The 15,880-nt window shown below is 32.2% G+C and overlaps 1 long non-coding RNA gene across 1 annotated transcript in view; it reads left to right on the top strand.

The window, feature by feature from the left end:
* LOC127729988 (uncharacterized) overlaps positions 1–15,880 on the top strand; it is a 31,876-nt gene extending 15,996 nt beyond the window's left edge. Inside the window, exon 2 of the long non-coding RNA XR_007994920.1 lies at positions 15,205–15,880. This is a non-coding gene — a long non-coding RNA (uncharacterized LOC127729988). The remainder of the gene's footprint in view (positions 1–15,204) is intronic.

The following is a 15,880-nucleotide window of genomic DNA, read 5'->3' on the forward strand; positions in this document are numbered from 1 at the left end:
GGGAAGTGCACAAAACGAACTCCATTATCACAGTCTTATAATGCATATTATCAAGAGAGTTGACTTTCATTTATTATCACTCATAAAGTAAAGTTTTCTGTTTCTCCGTTATTATGCTGTTTCGAGTAGGCTATTTTGATAATAATGAACTCCCTACCCGTAAACATGTGTTTAATTATAGCGAAGTGTGTAAAGATGTTAATATCAGTGACAATATACCTACGTCATGAAATTGCAGTAATTCCGAATACATTTATGGCCCCAGTTCCTATGTTATAACAGGAGACCTTCACATCGTTCGTGACCGAGAGTTGAAATCATTCCTCAGTAAAGGACCTAAATATCGTCCCCCGTCAATTATTAATTGAAATGAGCTGCTCTAAATGGATAAAACGAGAAAAAGCTGACAAGAAATCATTAGATTCTTTTTTTAATTAGATAATGAACATAGTTGATAATACGTATTCAACATTTTAAAGAACATTTTACTCCTAACAACAACCATACTAGCCCTATTTCTCGTATCAAACATAAGCTAAAAGAACTCGCCAAGGAATTTGTTTTTGTCCCGGCTGACAAGGCTGCTAACAATATCACTGTTGTTTGACGTAAATTTTACATTGAGGTTCTGGTAAAGGAAATCACGAATTCACCAACATTCCAACTGACCCCATTTTCGGAAAATTACATCTGTAACAGACATAAACTTTTAGCTACCTCTTTACAAGCAGAACCAAATAAAATGAAAGTTCCAACTATGTACTGGCTTCCGAAGCTGCACAAAACTCCTTACAAATATAGATTTATTTCGTCTTCAAGCCATTGTTCCACTACTAAACTACAAAAAAATGTGTCTATTCTATTTACTAGTACACTTGGTACAATCAAAAACCTGGTAATAAATTGTTCAAATAAGGCCTTTGATAATAGTGGAATTAATTACTTTTGGAGTGTCAAAAATTATTTGGAAGTACTTGATAAATTGCATGCTTATATTGGTGATTTCGAATATGTTCAAAGTTTTGATTTTTCTACCCTATATACCACTTTGCCTCATAATCTTATTAAGAAAAAATTCACACGCCTGATTAAATGGGCATTTAAAAAGTCAGAATGCGAATATATATGTTCAAACTGTTTTAGGTCATTTTTAAGTAACAACAAACAAAAGAACTATGTCAATTGGACCTGCTTTGATACTATAACTGCCCTTGAATTTTTACTAGATAACTTTTTTGTTCGCTATGGAGATTCCGTATATCGTCAAGTTATTGGAATTCCCATGGGGACTAACTGTGCACCACTTAAGACCCATCGAAACAACATCTGATTCAAATATAATAACACTTTTAGATATTTAGATGATATATTGGCTCTCAATAATGACAACTTCAGTATGTACACTAAAGAGATTTATCCTGCCGAACTGACCTTAAATAAAGCTATTACTAACAATGAACACTGCGCTTTCCTGGATCTTGATAATATATATCTTTAACGGGAAGCTTAATACCAAAATTTATGACAAAAGAGATGATTTCCTATTGTTAATTATCGATTTTTAGATGGTGACGTTCCCTTGTCACCATCTTATGGTGTTTATACATCTCAACTTGGTCGATTCGCTCGTGTATGTAACAACGTATTTGATTTTAACGAAAGAAATCTCTGTATTACTGAAAAATTATTACACCAGGGTTTTCGATATCACAAACTAGTCAAAACATTTACTTAATTTCATCATTGGTACAAGGACATCATTCGTAAATATAAATTAACATGCAGACATCTTATACATTCAGATATTTCACATCCAATCTTTTATGGTAATATCCTTTACAAAGCACAAAAATGTCGGCATTCACTTCAAAAGCTAACCAAACCTTTAAACAGATTTATTCGGATGGGATATAGTTACGATACTGTTGTCAAGTCAGTAAGGATTGCATATTTTGGTATCAATATTGATTCACTCATAGGGTCTTTGCATCGGAAATAAACACATTTATTCTAAAACCAGTTTTTGGCATGATACGGGTTATGTTCTTCTCATATATTTTATGATGGTATGGTACTAAACCCCTAACAGGAGGGATTGTACTTGATTTTCATATGATGAAGACATAATCTTTCAATCAGTTTAATTGAGGTCTGGAGCTGGCATGTCAGTTACTGCTAGTAGTCCTTTGTTAATCTGTGTATCATTGTCATTTTGCTTTGTTTCTTTTGTTACCTATTCTGACATCGGACTCGGACTTCTTTTGAACTGAGTTTTACTGTGTGTATCGCTCTGTGTTTCTTTATTCTACATTGGTTAGAGGTATACAGGGAGGGTTGAGATCTCACAAAACATGTTCAACCCCTCCGCATTTTTGCGCCTGTCCAAAGTCAGGAGCCTCTGGCATTTGTAAGTCTTGTATGTTTTTTTTAATTTTAGTTCATTTATATGTTTTGGAGTTAAGTATGACGTCCATTTTCACTGAACTAGTACACATTTTTATTTCGGGGCCAGCTGAGGACCACCTCCGGGTGCGGGATTTTCTCGCTTCGTTGAAGATCCATTGGTGGCCTTCGGCTGTTTTCTGCACTTTGGTAGGGTTGTTGTCTCTTTGACATATTCCCCATTTCCATTCTCAATTTTACCATTTAATTTTTATCAAACTTGCAATTTATGTATTTTTTGTTGAGATGTACATGTAGTTTTAGTAGTCAACTTATCGACTTCAGTGAACACTACTCAATTACTCATGTTGATTAATAACGCATTTTGCATGTTTTATTTTTTTCGGAAAACCAATGAAATAAAATAACCAAAAACAAAATTTAATCAAACAACAAGTACCAAGACGATAGTATTTTCAAAATGCCGGAATTTTTAATCTTATTATCTTTGTTGAATTTGGTTGACAGATTTTTCAACAGATGATGGGCATTCCTATGGGTACCACTTTGTTACCACCCATTACAAATTTATATCTTTACTCGTATTAAGTAAAATTCATGAAACGAATATTAAAGATTTTAGCCATGTCTTTTTTTTATCTTTAGCTTTATACTAAATAAATGATATACTTTTTTCTCAACCTTTGTAAAGAATATCTAAGTCTCATCTATTCAGATTGGGCTCAGAATAACGGACACAGTTTATATTCTGACCCTTCCGGAACACATAATTTCATTCCCAGTTATGTTGGAAGCTCGTGTTACCCTAAGCTTTAGTTTCATGCGGTATAATGCTATTTAGTCTAGTCTGTATTTGTCTCTTCCGTGCAATGTACTCCGAATTCGATTTTTAATTCAGATTCTAGCATGGTTTATTCAGCACCTTTGACGTGTTAATGAAGAAATTCGCTCCAATATATTTAGCTTCAACTTATTGCATGACAGTCTTTTTTATCACTATGTCCATTCAACCTGGCAATGCGTAGGCTTAAAGAACAATTTTACAATATGTTTTAGGGTCATTAGTCGAGTAATCGCGATTTAAATATATCAACAAGCTAAAAATTAATTAACCTCCTTTGACATGTCTAATGTTTACTTTGATTCAGTGGATCCAACTTTTATCTTTTTGAATCAAGCACGTGGAAGAAGCTATTTGTATGTTAGTCATGTCTGCACTTTTAAGACGATGAATCTTTTTATAAAGTACTATATAAGTAAATGTCATACATATTTCTGATTTTTTTTATAGCTAAATATCGGCATACTTTAACGTTTGACAGTTTTTTTTGCACTCTTTCGCTTGTTCTTTTGACAGAAAGTTTTCAGATAAATATAACTGCATGTCGTTAATATTTTTCGTTTTTTTTATATAAAAATAGGGATATGTGGTAGGATTTCACTTAAGTTTAAATGAAGTGGATGTAAGCAATTTGTTTACTATGTCACTTTTTATTTGCATTGAACGTGTATCATTCTTTTATTCTATTTATAATATTCTTTTGATATTCCGCTTTATTTGACGTTACGATGAATACCAATGCTTTCTTAATCACGTTTTCTCTCAATAAACAGTGATTGGTTGATTGATTAATTGGTGCGATTTTATGCCGCGTCAGCACACTGGACTATGACAAATCATAGATGTAAAATGTATTTGAGTTGTTCCAAGGTTTTTGGGTTGGGATTGTTGTGCTCAATCTATAATAAGAGGTAATACTGACTGAGGCCTCTGAGTCAGAATAATTGGTGTCCGTGAAGGACGATCAATTAATCAAAGTTATCTTATAACTAAGTATGTAAGATACATTTGTCACAAGAGTAGTTCCCAAGTAATATTTTATTTTTTTTTAAATGAGAATGAGGAAATCATGACACAGAACCAATTTACTAAAAATCCTTTTTTTTCGACAAGAACCACTTATAACATTAAGTTATTGAATATGTTCTAGAATTAACAATATCCAACTCTCATGTATGAGCTTTGAATTCTAGTACTATAATGCTGTCCTTATATTTCGTATATGACCAATTTGCATGTGCTTTAAAAGACTAGAACTTGCTTTTTGATAGATAGTTGAAAGTTTGATGTTCTATCAAAAATGATAAATTTCAAAAAACCAAATTCTTACATCAATAAAGGTTTTTATTCCCTCTCTACCTTTCATGAACAAACTAATGTATTATGGTCCAGGAATACACAGGGCTCAAAAGCCTGACGACTAAGAGCTTGAATCAGTGTGTATGCATACCCGTCTATTGTTGAAGATTGTTTGTTGACCTACAGTGTTTACATACCCGTCTATTGTTGAAGATTGTATGTTGACCTACAGTGTATGCATACCCGTCTATTGTTGAAAATTGTATGTTGACCTACAGTGTATGCATACTGCTAGATAGTGTATGTTGACCTACAGTGTATGCATACTGTTAGATAGTGTATGTTGACCTACAGTGTATGTATACTGTTATAGATAGTGTATGTTGACCTACAGTGTATGCATACTGTTATAGATAGTGTATGTTGACCTACAGTGTATGCATACTATTAAATAGTGTATGTTGACCTATAGTGTATGCATACTATTAAATAGTGTATGTTGACCTACAGTGTATGCATACTGTTAGATAGTGTATGTTGACCTACAGTGTATGCATACTGTTATAGATAGTGTATGTTGACCTACAGTGTATGCATACTGTTATATAGTGTATGTTGACCTACAGTGTATGCATACTGTTAAATAGTGTATGTTGACCCACAGTGTATGCATACTGTTAGATAGTGTATGTTGACCTACAGTGTATGCATACTGTTATAGATAGTCTATGTTGACCTACAGTGTATGCATACTGTTAGATAGTGTATGTTGACCTACAGTGTATGCATACTGTTAGATAGTGTATGTTGACCTGTAGATGTTGTTTATTTCATTGTGTCCGTTGGTTTCTGTCTCATTGATAGAATTGAGAATGTTTACTTCACATCTCCTCTACTTATGAGGGTGTGGATGGGGTTTACAGAACGTGTAGAACAAAGGGCCAAAAAAATTACAGAATAGAGAAAAATGGAGCAAAAAAATAAAGAATAGAGAATAATGGGGTGCTAAAATATAAAGAATAGAGAATAATAGCCCCCCCCTCCCCCCCTACAAAGAATAGACAAAAATGACATAAACAATTACAGAATACAGAAATGAAGGACCTCCATCCAGACTCACTTAACACTTCTAATTTATGGACACGTTTAAATTTAAAAAAAAAAACGTTTACGATCAATAGTCCACCAGTATTTGGAAACTTATGGGTTTTGACGATCCCAGCAGAAAAAATGCACTAGAAATCCGCAGTTATGCCTATTTAAGTTATATTTTTTTTATATAAAATTATTGTATTTTTTTATGGATAATCATTGAACGATAAAGTTGATACTTTAAAACATGAATTTATGATTATATAAATAATTACAAAAAGTTTAAATGATAGAAATGACCTTTAAAATTGTAAAATATTATACTTTTAATCATCAAATAACAAATCTGCATTGTCATTTAAACAAGTAAAAATGTTTGTGACAAATTATCAATACAAGATGACAAATATTGAAAAATAGTAACGGTGTTCCTCTTCAATTCAGATTTCTATAAATGCTATAGTTTCCAGATTTTGGTTATTACAAGTCTCGTCAATGGACATTTTTTTTTAGGTACTACATGTATAGCGAATCAATTGTTAGAATCGAATCCATAGGTACCTCCATTCACTTACAGTAGTCTCATGATAGTGTGATAGTTTCGAGTGTGGGATACTGCTGCTTTGATACACGTCCAAGTCACGCCATATATTTCTAAACTGGATGGGTCTTGTTCCCGTCATGCACGTGTCATTTATGAGTAAGAGCAAGATTTTAACCCATTTTTCGGCACGGAACAGAGGCATTATGTCAAGTTAGGTGCATGTCCTCTTTTGGACTTGCTTTGCGAACTAGCATATTTATCCAAAACCCGACTAAGAGTGTTGATTATGTGATTATCTGGTTCACGTTGAAAGATTTGCAACCGACATTTGTCCATCTATCCACCCTACCATTTATTTATTCAAGCCGAAATAAGGTCTAACCTCTATATAGGATTAGATGTTACTGGTAACGAATGGTAAACAGTTGACATATTTGATCTGCAAGAAAGTGAAATTGGAGCATAATAACATTCAGTCTTTTAAAAAAAAAGTAGTTACAAACAGGTTCCTAATAAGGAATGATTATATCAATTTATCAATTAAGCAATGTATTATCTAATAAATGGTATGGATTTCAACAGTTAAGAAAGTAATTTAACTTTAATTGACATATAAATTGACTGACCTTTTATAAATAAATAACTGACATATAAATTGATTGACCTTTCTTCAATGAATTGTTGAATGTTTATGCAAAACACATTGTTAAATGTTTTGGTTAATTTAATCATGACATTGAAATATTTTTTTTTAATCAGCGCAAATAAATGATTTAAAGATAAAACATATACTTGGACTGGAATGATCAGATCATTCTGCACAGATATATCATACTATGTGGATATTTACGAAAACTACCAATCGAGAGAAGTTATGATTGCAAAAGAAATTCGTCAAGACTGGTATTTTTACAAATATTGGTAGCGACGATAATAGTTCCATGGCTATACCAACTAGTGGACTGTCAATCGTTAAAGGTATTACAAGCCAGTACCCTCGGTCTTGGCATGAAAATACGGATATTGTGTTATTTAAATTTTCTGTAACATCATTTTGGAAATTATTTGGAGAAATAATGAATACATCTCCCGCATGCAAAGCTGTTATTCCCTTGTTAGGCTTTGGCCTAAATTTTTGTCCTTTTTGGTCTATCAGCTCTTCAATTTTTGAATAAGGTTTTGATTTTTAAATATTTTGGGCTCGATGATCACTAAAGAGATATTTAATGTCGAATTGCGCATCTAGTGCAGTGCAATTGGTACCGTTAATGTTATTTAAGGAATGACTGTAATATTTTTTCTGTCTATGAAGAAGTAACATAAAAAATGTGGTGCACACTGAATAACCCGCGTAGCGGGTTATTTATAAAGTGTGCACCACATTTTTTATGTTATTTCGAATAGACAGAAAACATATTACAGTTATTTATTATAATTTAATTTTAATTCCATTTTAAACTGGAGTAAATCATGAAAAAACGTTGATGACGTCAAGGTCACATGACAAAATTATGTCTATGAGCTGATAACAAAACAACGTCAGCCAATCGGAAGACGTGTTACATCCAAAATTAAATTATTACAGGATATTCAAAAAGTAAAGACACTAAAATATACTGTGCACACACATAAAACATGAAAGAAATAAATTAATATCTACGAAATATTTGTTTCAACTGACTAGTAGTTTTTACCAGCAAATTACGCCAGAGAAAAATCTTGTGTGATCAAAGCTCTGTTTTAGTGATTTTCACGTATACAATAAACTCAACATAGATACCAGGATTTCACTTCTATACGCCAGTTGCGGTTTTCGTCTACAAAAGACCCATCAGTGTCGCTCGAATAAAAAAGGTAAAGAAAATGAAGTGTTCCATTATCTACAGCAGACACTCAATGCAGGTCACGTGAGTTAGAGTTTAAATTTTTGAGACACGAAAACTTTTATGTTTTTTATTATCATCCATTCTCTACATCACTGGAAACATTTAGACATTTATATATCAGTTTTCTCTCTTTTTTAATCGTTCTATAGCGTAAACGAAAATACACGACTAAAAATAACAGAAAATCTATTTTTCTTAAGGAAATTCGTTAAATATCAAACAATTTCTATCAAAAAATAAAATAAATAAATAAATACAGTTTCATTATCAATTACCTTCGTTGATACAAAGAAGCATATCAGTAATTATGCTCCATTTTCCGTGATTAATTTAATTAATCAGGAGTTTTATATTTATCACATGGAGGAAGGATACAGGATACAAACATCTCTATTGTCAAGAAGATGTACCTAAAATAAGGAGGAACAAATTTCCGGTGTCGATAAAATCTGAAAACACGTACTAACATCGCGTACTATCACATTAGCTGCTTCATATCAAAGTCTTATCAGGAAGAAAGCACACAAAAGCATGCATAGAAAGAACCATGCACAGGAAAATTAAGTGGGGAAAGCCGTTTGAAGTTATTATAGTACATTTTTAATACTATAAACAGAGGTTTTCCGTAAATTTAAATTACTTTTGATCACCCTTTCTAAAAGATTTTTTAGTGTATTAATAGAAAAGTCGTATTCTATTTATTTCGGAAAAAGACAAGAAAGGCGTCACTTTTACAAACGAAAAACGAAATTCCTATGAATAACTATATAATTATATATCGAGCATAGAGATAAATCATATAAATATCTGTTTTGACAAAAGACCAAGTACATTCTGGTAATCATAAATTATTTAAAGATATGGTGCATTATATCTTTTTCCTAATTCTAATCAAATATAAGATTGTTTTTGATGTGCTCATACGTATTCAAGCTAATAACTTTGTAAAATATGAATAAATAGGAGATTTAGAGTATACATAAATGAGCTAGCAAAACAACGACAAAAACACAAAAAATGATATTAAACAAGGAAACCCAAACAAAGTTCCAACTATATTGCTATGGAATCTCGAAACATGTTTTCATAAAAGCCATTATCATAACGGAGTTAGGATTTTGAATTTTAATCTTAATACAAAGTTGTTTTAAGTGAAACAAAACGGGCTGAACCGTAATCAGATAACCGATTTTTAATAGTATTTTTAAATATATCTGTTGTGATTTCAAAATTAGCATTTGTCACTGGATGTTAAGAAAAACAATTTACAATCAAACAATCAATAATTTCAAAATTCTTCTCTTTATCTCACCCTTGTCTTCTAAAGAAAACAAATTTAGTTTATCTAAATGGATATCTTTTCATTATTACAAATAATCTGTGCAAATAAACTCATCATAGATACCAGGATTAAAATTTATACGCAATACGCGCGTTTCGTCTACAAAAGACGCACCAGTGGTGCTCGAATAAAAAAAGTTAAAAAGGCCAAATACAGTCTGTTATATCTACGTATATGCATAAATATATGACAAGATCAATACACTCAAGGCATATAAATTTAAAGGAAATAATTCTATGAGTAACTTGTGTACAAGTTGTCATAAAACGTAATGGTCTCAGCTTTATAAGTATTAATCCACAGTTATCTTGAAAGGCACATAGTATGGTTGGTTCACAGTGTCACCATCTCTTCATTTAATTGTAGTATTAATTACTTTTCATCTATGAATCGGTGATAAAACGCATAAGTAACGTTAGCTTTACTTTACAATATAGAGCATACACATTTAATGGTATCGGTCAAAGAAAGGACAAGATATAAAATATAGATATTTTTAAACGGACAAACAAAACGTCAGGTTGAGACTGTTCAACTACAAAAGGAAAACAGGAAGTCATTATTTAACAATAACGGCAGCAATTTTACTGCAACAGATATATAGATTTCACCACTGCAACAAGTGTGTTACGATATTTCTCCACTCGAGACAGTTAAATTTTAATATTTAAAGCGCGAGGTTTGCCTAGCTTTTTAAATAATTAAAATTTAACTGTTGAGAGTGGAGAAATATCGTAATACACGAGTTATAGTGGTGGAATCTGTTTCTCTAATGATTTTTTTCCTTCCTTTTCAAAGATTTGCAGAAAGTTGTGTTCTTTATATGTGACGTCATCAGGCATGGTGACCTTTTTTCATGACGTCACAATAGGAAATTCAGAAGAAACCAAGAAAATTTGACGTCATAATCAAATTTCGACCAATAATTTGCCGAGAACAGATGTTTCACTAGTGAGGAGAAATATTTTTCTCACACCGATCAAGAAATGTGAAAATAGCGCAAAAATTAGAGAAACGCATTTCGACAATTAATGTCTATTAAGTGATGTTCAAAGCTAAAACGTTTGAAAGCCAAAAACCTCCTACAAACGTCGAAGAGCTGATAACAAAAAAAGTAAGGATAAGGGATAAACAAAAAAAAAAAAAAAAAGAAAAGAAAAAAAGGAAGCCAAACCTGGAAAAAGATTCAGAGCAATGCATGCGGGAGATACATTCTTAATTTAAAATAATTTCCAAATTTTATTACAGCAAATCTAAATAAAACAATATCTTTATTTTCATGCCACGAGGTATTAGCTATTGGGCTGGTGATAACCTCGGGGACTCAGAGTCCACCTACAGTGTCATCGACCTAGTTGTAACAACAAATCAGAAATGAAATGATCATTTTCTTTTGTGTTTTTTTTTCTTTTCAAGTAATTTAGAATTATGATGGTGTCCTTCAAAATTCTGTAATTGATATAATGATAGATTCACCAGTGCTGGTCTTCGGAATACCAAAAAATATTTGTGTTATTCATGCTTTTTAAATCATCATATGCTGTATATCAATTGCGTATTACAAAAGTGTCCTACAAAACCATAGTTTGCTCGTTTTATACCCATATGCAGGGCTTCCCAATGGTGAATATGTTTTCCTTAAACATATTTTGTGGGACGTCTTTATATATAAATTTACTTACACTTTACATACGAGATCCCGTTGAAAATATGAATGCAACACATTTATATGTAACATATTTTACATTATTCATGTCTTAAGCGTACCTGGTAAGCATAATTACAGAAGACATTGGAGTAATCTATATCTTTGTGTCAGATCGTCTGTCTGTCCGTCGAAAGGCAATTTGCATTTCATAATATCCTATAAAACTTCCCTGCCAAATCAAACGAAATTTTGCAAGAATAATATGTGGAGGTCCTTTGTCAAAATTCGATCTTTGTTTAGTTGTCATAATTTGGCAATTTTGAATTATCTTGTTCTCTTCAACGACAAGGGGAAATATTCTGAACCTTAAGGAAAATATGATTAGCAAATATGATGTCACTCAGACATAGTTGCCATTGAAACCTTATGGGAAAGCTCTGAAACTAGCAAGCCAATATTTGATAAATGAAATATTTCAGTAATATTTGCTGTATTAAAGGTCCAAAAACGTATTTCATTTGGTTCCGATTGGACGATTAATATGGCCACCAGAGGCAATAGTTAATTCTTATTGGGCAATTTCTGGTCTAAAATAACTATGCAAGATTTGAAAATTGAATGAGATAGATAGAAACAAAACCATCTTTAGCTTTAGCTAAATTGTCAAAAGTTATCATTTCTGGGTAAATTTGCCAGGTGAGTGATTTTGCTACTACGAGCCTCTAGTTTATAACTTATATTAATACCTTATTTCATGTTACAAATATTATGCCGATCAAAGACAACCTTAGTGTGTGTTGAAATATCTTTAGTAAAGATTTTTACAAATACCTAGATTAAAACATATTCGCGTTTGCAAAAACTTTTATTTTGAACTCATATTTGTCTATTGAACTGTAGTCCGAGATATTTTCTTCTTTGCTTTTATGATCCTGAACCCCACCCCAAGAAGAAAAGAAAATATCCTTTATTTACCCTATAAAATCTAATATAAAAGTTTTCCCTTGTTGGCTTCAAAGCTATTAGGTATAACAACATGAAAGAACAGGAATCTCGTTTTGAAGGTTATATTAACAATCTTATGAAGTCACAATGGTAAGAAAATCCCTGACTTCTGTTGTTTTTATCGTAAAATGGGCAGACAATAACAGAAGGCTTTATAACACGTGATTTGGAGTGAATTGTAGCTTCCTTGTTCTAATAATTGGATGTATGACGGATGTAGAGACAAGGTAAAACTGTATACAGCTGTACATGTGCATTATGCATGTTAGCTAATTATTGGTCTTCCAAAAACATATGAGTTACTCATTCAGGATGATTAGTCTTTCGTTTTTGAAAACCCGTTTTAACAACGTCGTGAAATTCCAACTTTTTATGAACGAAGTCATTTTAAGAAGGACCACGCATTACCATTGAAATAAACAACTATGAATATATCCATACTCGCATTAACTCCGCACAAACATAATTATCCAAGTCGCATCAGTTTATGTTATAACATTGAAATATTTTTTGTGGAATCTAATGTCTATTGGAGATTTTAAGAGGAAAATAATGGCCGCGTACTAATACAGTTAAGATTTTTTAATGCTTTTGATTTTTTCTCTGTCTTAAAAGTCATGTTTGACCGTAGGAATATAATTTAATTTACTTAAGTGTTCGGTACTTTTTTAAATTCTGAGTAGAGGGTTATCCCATGTGAATATCAGTAAGACTAAAAATAAATCCTCATTTTAAAGCCAATTTTCGATAAAACTTTATATAGAACGGTAAGATGTCTTAATACAACGTAATGCACACAAACTTGATTATCACCTAACATGACTTTAATGCTATAAATATTCTTCCCTTATCAGTCGGTTAATGACATTAACGTGAAATAACAAAAAATATCTTCCATGTCTAATTAATCCTACAAAAATCTCCAGGAAAAACCTTATTACATACATTTAATAAGGTTAATCAATAATCCCAAGATTTTTTAATTATGAAATATATTGTTCTTATTTAATCAAATGCGTTCATTACATTAAGAAAATGTGGTATGATTGCCAATGAGATACCCATCCAACAAAGACTGCAGGGCAAGGACGTCAACATCTTCAGATCACAAAAAAAAAGCCTTTAACAACAAACAAACCACCAAGGAACAAACCCAGTACAGCATATACGCTATTATAATCTTAAAGGCGCTTGGATGAAGTCCGAGACGCGAAACAATAAAATAAGCACATCATAGGAAAGTAACAAACGACACGAACTTTAAAAAATTTGATGGACAATTTTGCTCAAAATGTCACTGTGATAGACTTGTTGTAAAAGTGTGTGAAATTCGTAGTTATTTTCTTTTAAATTATAAGTAAATTTTCCTAAAGACAATTTAACTTTTCAATGAAAAAAATAAAAACATACGTTCTAAATGGAGAAAAAATGAAAACAGTACGTTATATATTTCATGCATCCGAAGCGCTTTTCTGGATTTACCTTCATCAGGAACGCTCAAACCGAATATTTGAAAGCCAAGGATGTATAAGAACCGAAACAGTTGTAGACCTACATTACCAAAAGGACCAAAAAAATAGGCAAATCCATCTAAGATAAACCTTGCCTAAGGGAGTTGAAACCTTAGTTTCTTATAATTTCAGAATTTATAAACGGACAATTTAAGAAAGGTTTGTTATAGATCATGTCAGTACCGAAGTATTGACTACTGGGCTGATGATACTCTCGGGGACTGATAGGCCACCAGCAGAAGTATCGACCCAGTGCTGTAAAAAATGAAAACAACACGTTATAAATTTCAGGCTTCCTACGCGCTTTTCTGGATTTACCTTCATCAGGAACGCTCAAAGACGAATGTTTGAAAGCCAAGAATGTATAAAAACCGAAACAGTGGTAGAGCTATATTACCAAAAAAGGACAAAAAAATAGCCAAATCTATCTAAGATAAACCTTGCCTGAGGGAGTTGAAACCTAAGATTCAAATAATTTCAAATTTATTAACGGTCAATTTTAGAAAGGTTTGTTATAAATCATGTCAGTACCGAAGTACTGACTACTGGGCTGATGATACTCTCGGGGACTGATAGTCCACCAGCAGAGGTATCGACTCAGTGCTGTAAAAAATGAAAACAACACGTTATAAATTTCATGCGTCCGAAGCGTTTGTCTGGATTTATCTTCATCAGGAACGCACAAAGACGAATTCTTGAAAGCCTAGGATGTATAAGAACTGAAACAGTTGTAGAGCTATATTACCAAAAAGGATAAAAAAAAAGCCAAATCCATCTAAGATTAACTTTACCTAAGGGAGTTGAAACCTTAGTTTCTAATAATTTCAAAATTTATTAACGGACAATTTTTGAAAGGTTTGTTATAAATCATGTCAGTACCGAAGTGCTGACTCCTGGGCTGATGATACCCTCGATGACTGATAGGCCACCAGCAGAGGTATCGACCCAGTGCTGTAAAAAATGAAAACAATACGTTATAAATTTCATGCGTCCTACGCGCTGTTCTGGATTGAAAGTGTCTATGAATTAAAAATGGCATTTATATAGTGTTTGATTGATTGCAATTTTACATCGAGTCAAAACACATGAGCTTCATATAAACACCTTGAGAAAAAGTATCGCACCCCCTGAATTTTCTTACAAACCAAAATGTTAAAACATAAAATATTGCTTATGGCTCCGAGAGTATTTGAATTAGGCCAATTTGTTATTGACAATATCACAGGCATAAATCAAATAAAAAGTTTGAAGAAAAATAACGAATTTCATTAAGTACAATCTTTGAAAAACAAAAGGATGTATTTGGTACTAAAAATACTATGATTAATTTTGGATGCTTACAAGTAGAAGATTAATTTTGGATGCTTACAAGTAGAAAAGTTCAATAGCACAATTCTTTTTGTTTAGAAACGGAGAAAATATGTCGGTGGTTACAATAAACACGACAATGTCAATTCCGAGTAAAACCACCATTTACACGAATCACCGACGCTAATCCTCTCCTCATTCAATGGATCAAACGTTCAATTTGTTGTTGTTGTAGTCTTTGCTATTTCTTGTTCAAAGCTTGTTTTCGGGTTTGAAAATGTATTTTACCAGTCTATTTAATACTTTGTTATTTTTTCTTTCACAGAATGCTTTGCTACACTATTCCCTGTCTACTACTTGCAGTATCACCTGTAATATTTTCATCACAAATTGTACCAGAAAAAGAAAGTGAAGTCAGCGGTATTTTATATAAGATTTTGACATCAGACATTGACCCGGAAATAAAACGAAAACTTTTATTGGTGGACTATTTAGGTAAACTTTCCACACAACATGAAATAGAAGATGATACGGAACCGTTCAGTGATCTACCAAAACGATCTCATATGTGGTTTAGGCATAGTTCGGGAAATATTCCAATTCAAACAAGACTATCGTTTGGTCAACCTCTCAGTCGGAATGGTATCGGTTCGATACACAAAATTAGATATGGCAAAAAATAGAAACTCACAACATTCAAATTTGTGATATACCGAGTTTATGCAATTTGTGTAGACACTGTTTTGTTAAAATAATTATTGTGAAGTCGTCTGTGTGTTGGTGGATACCGACATGAAAACTAAACTACATGTATAGCAAAAGAACTCAAAAGACTACGGGAATTTTTCGCAGACGAATAAAAAAATTGGTTTCAGTATATTATTTTGACTGTTAATTATCTTAAAGTATTATCACTTTTATGTAAAACATATAAACTTAAACAAACAAATGAATACATTTTGTCACATACGTAGGTCTTCGAAATAAATGATGAAAACTCA

The sequence above is a fragment of the Mytilus californianus genome, unplaced genomic scaffold, assembly GCF_021869535.1.
Source record: "Mytilus californianus isolate M0D057914Y unplaced genomic scaffold, xbMytCali1.0.p SCAF_2, whole genome shotgun sequence".
In the NCBI taxonomy this organism is placed as follows: domain Eukaryota; kingdom Metazoa; phylum Mollusca; class Bivalvia; order Mytilida; family Mytilidae; genus Mytilus; species Mytilus californianus.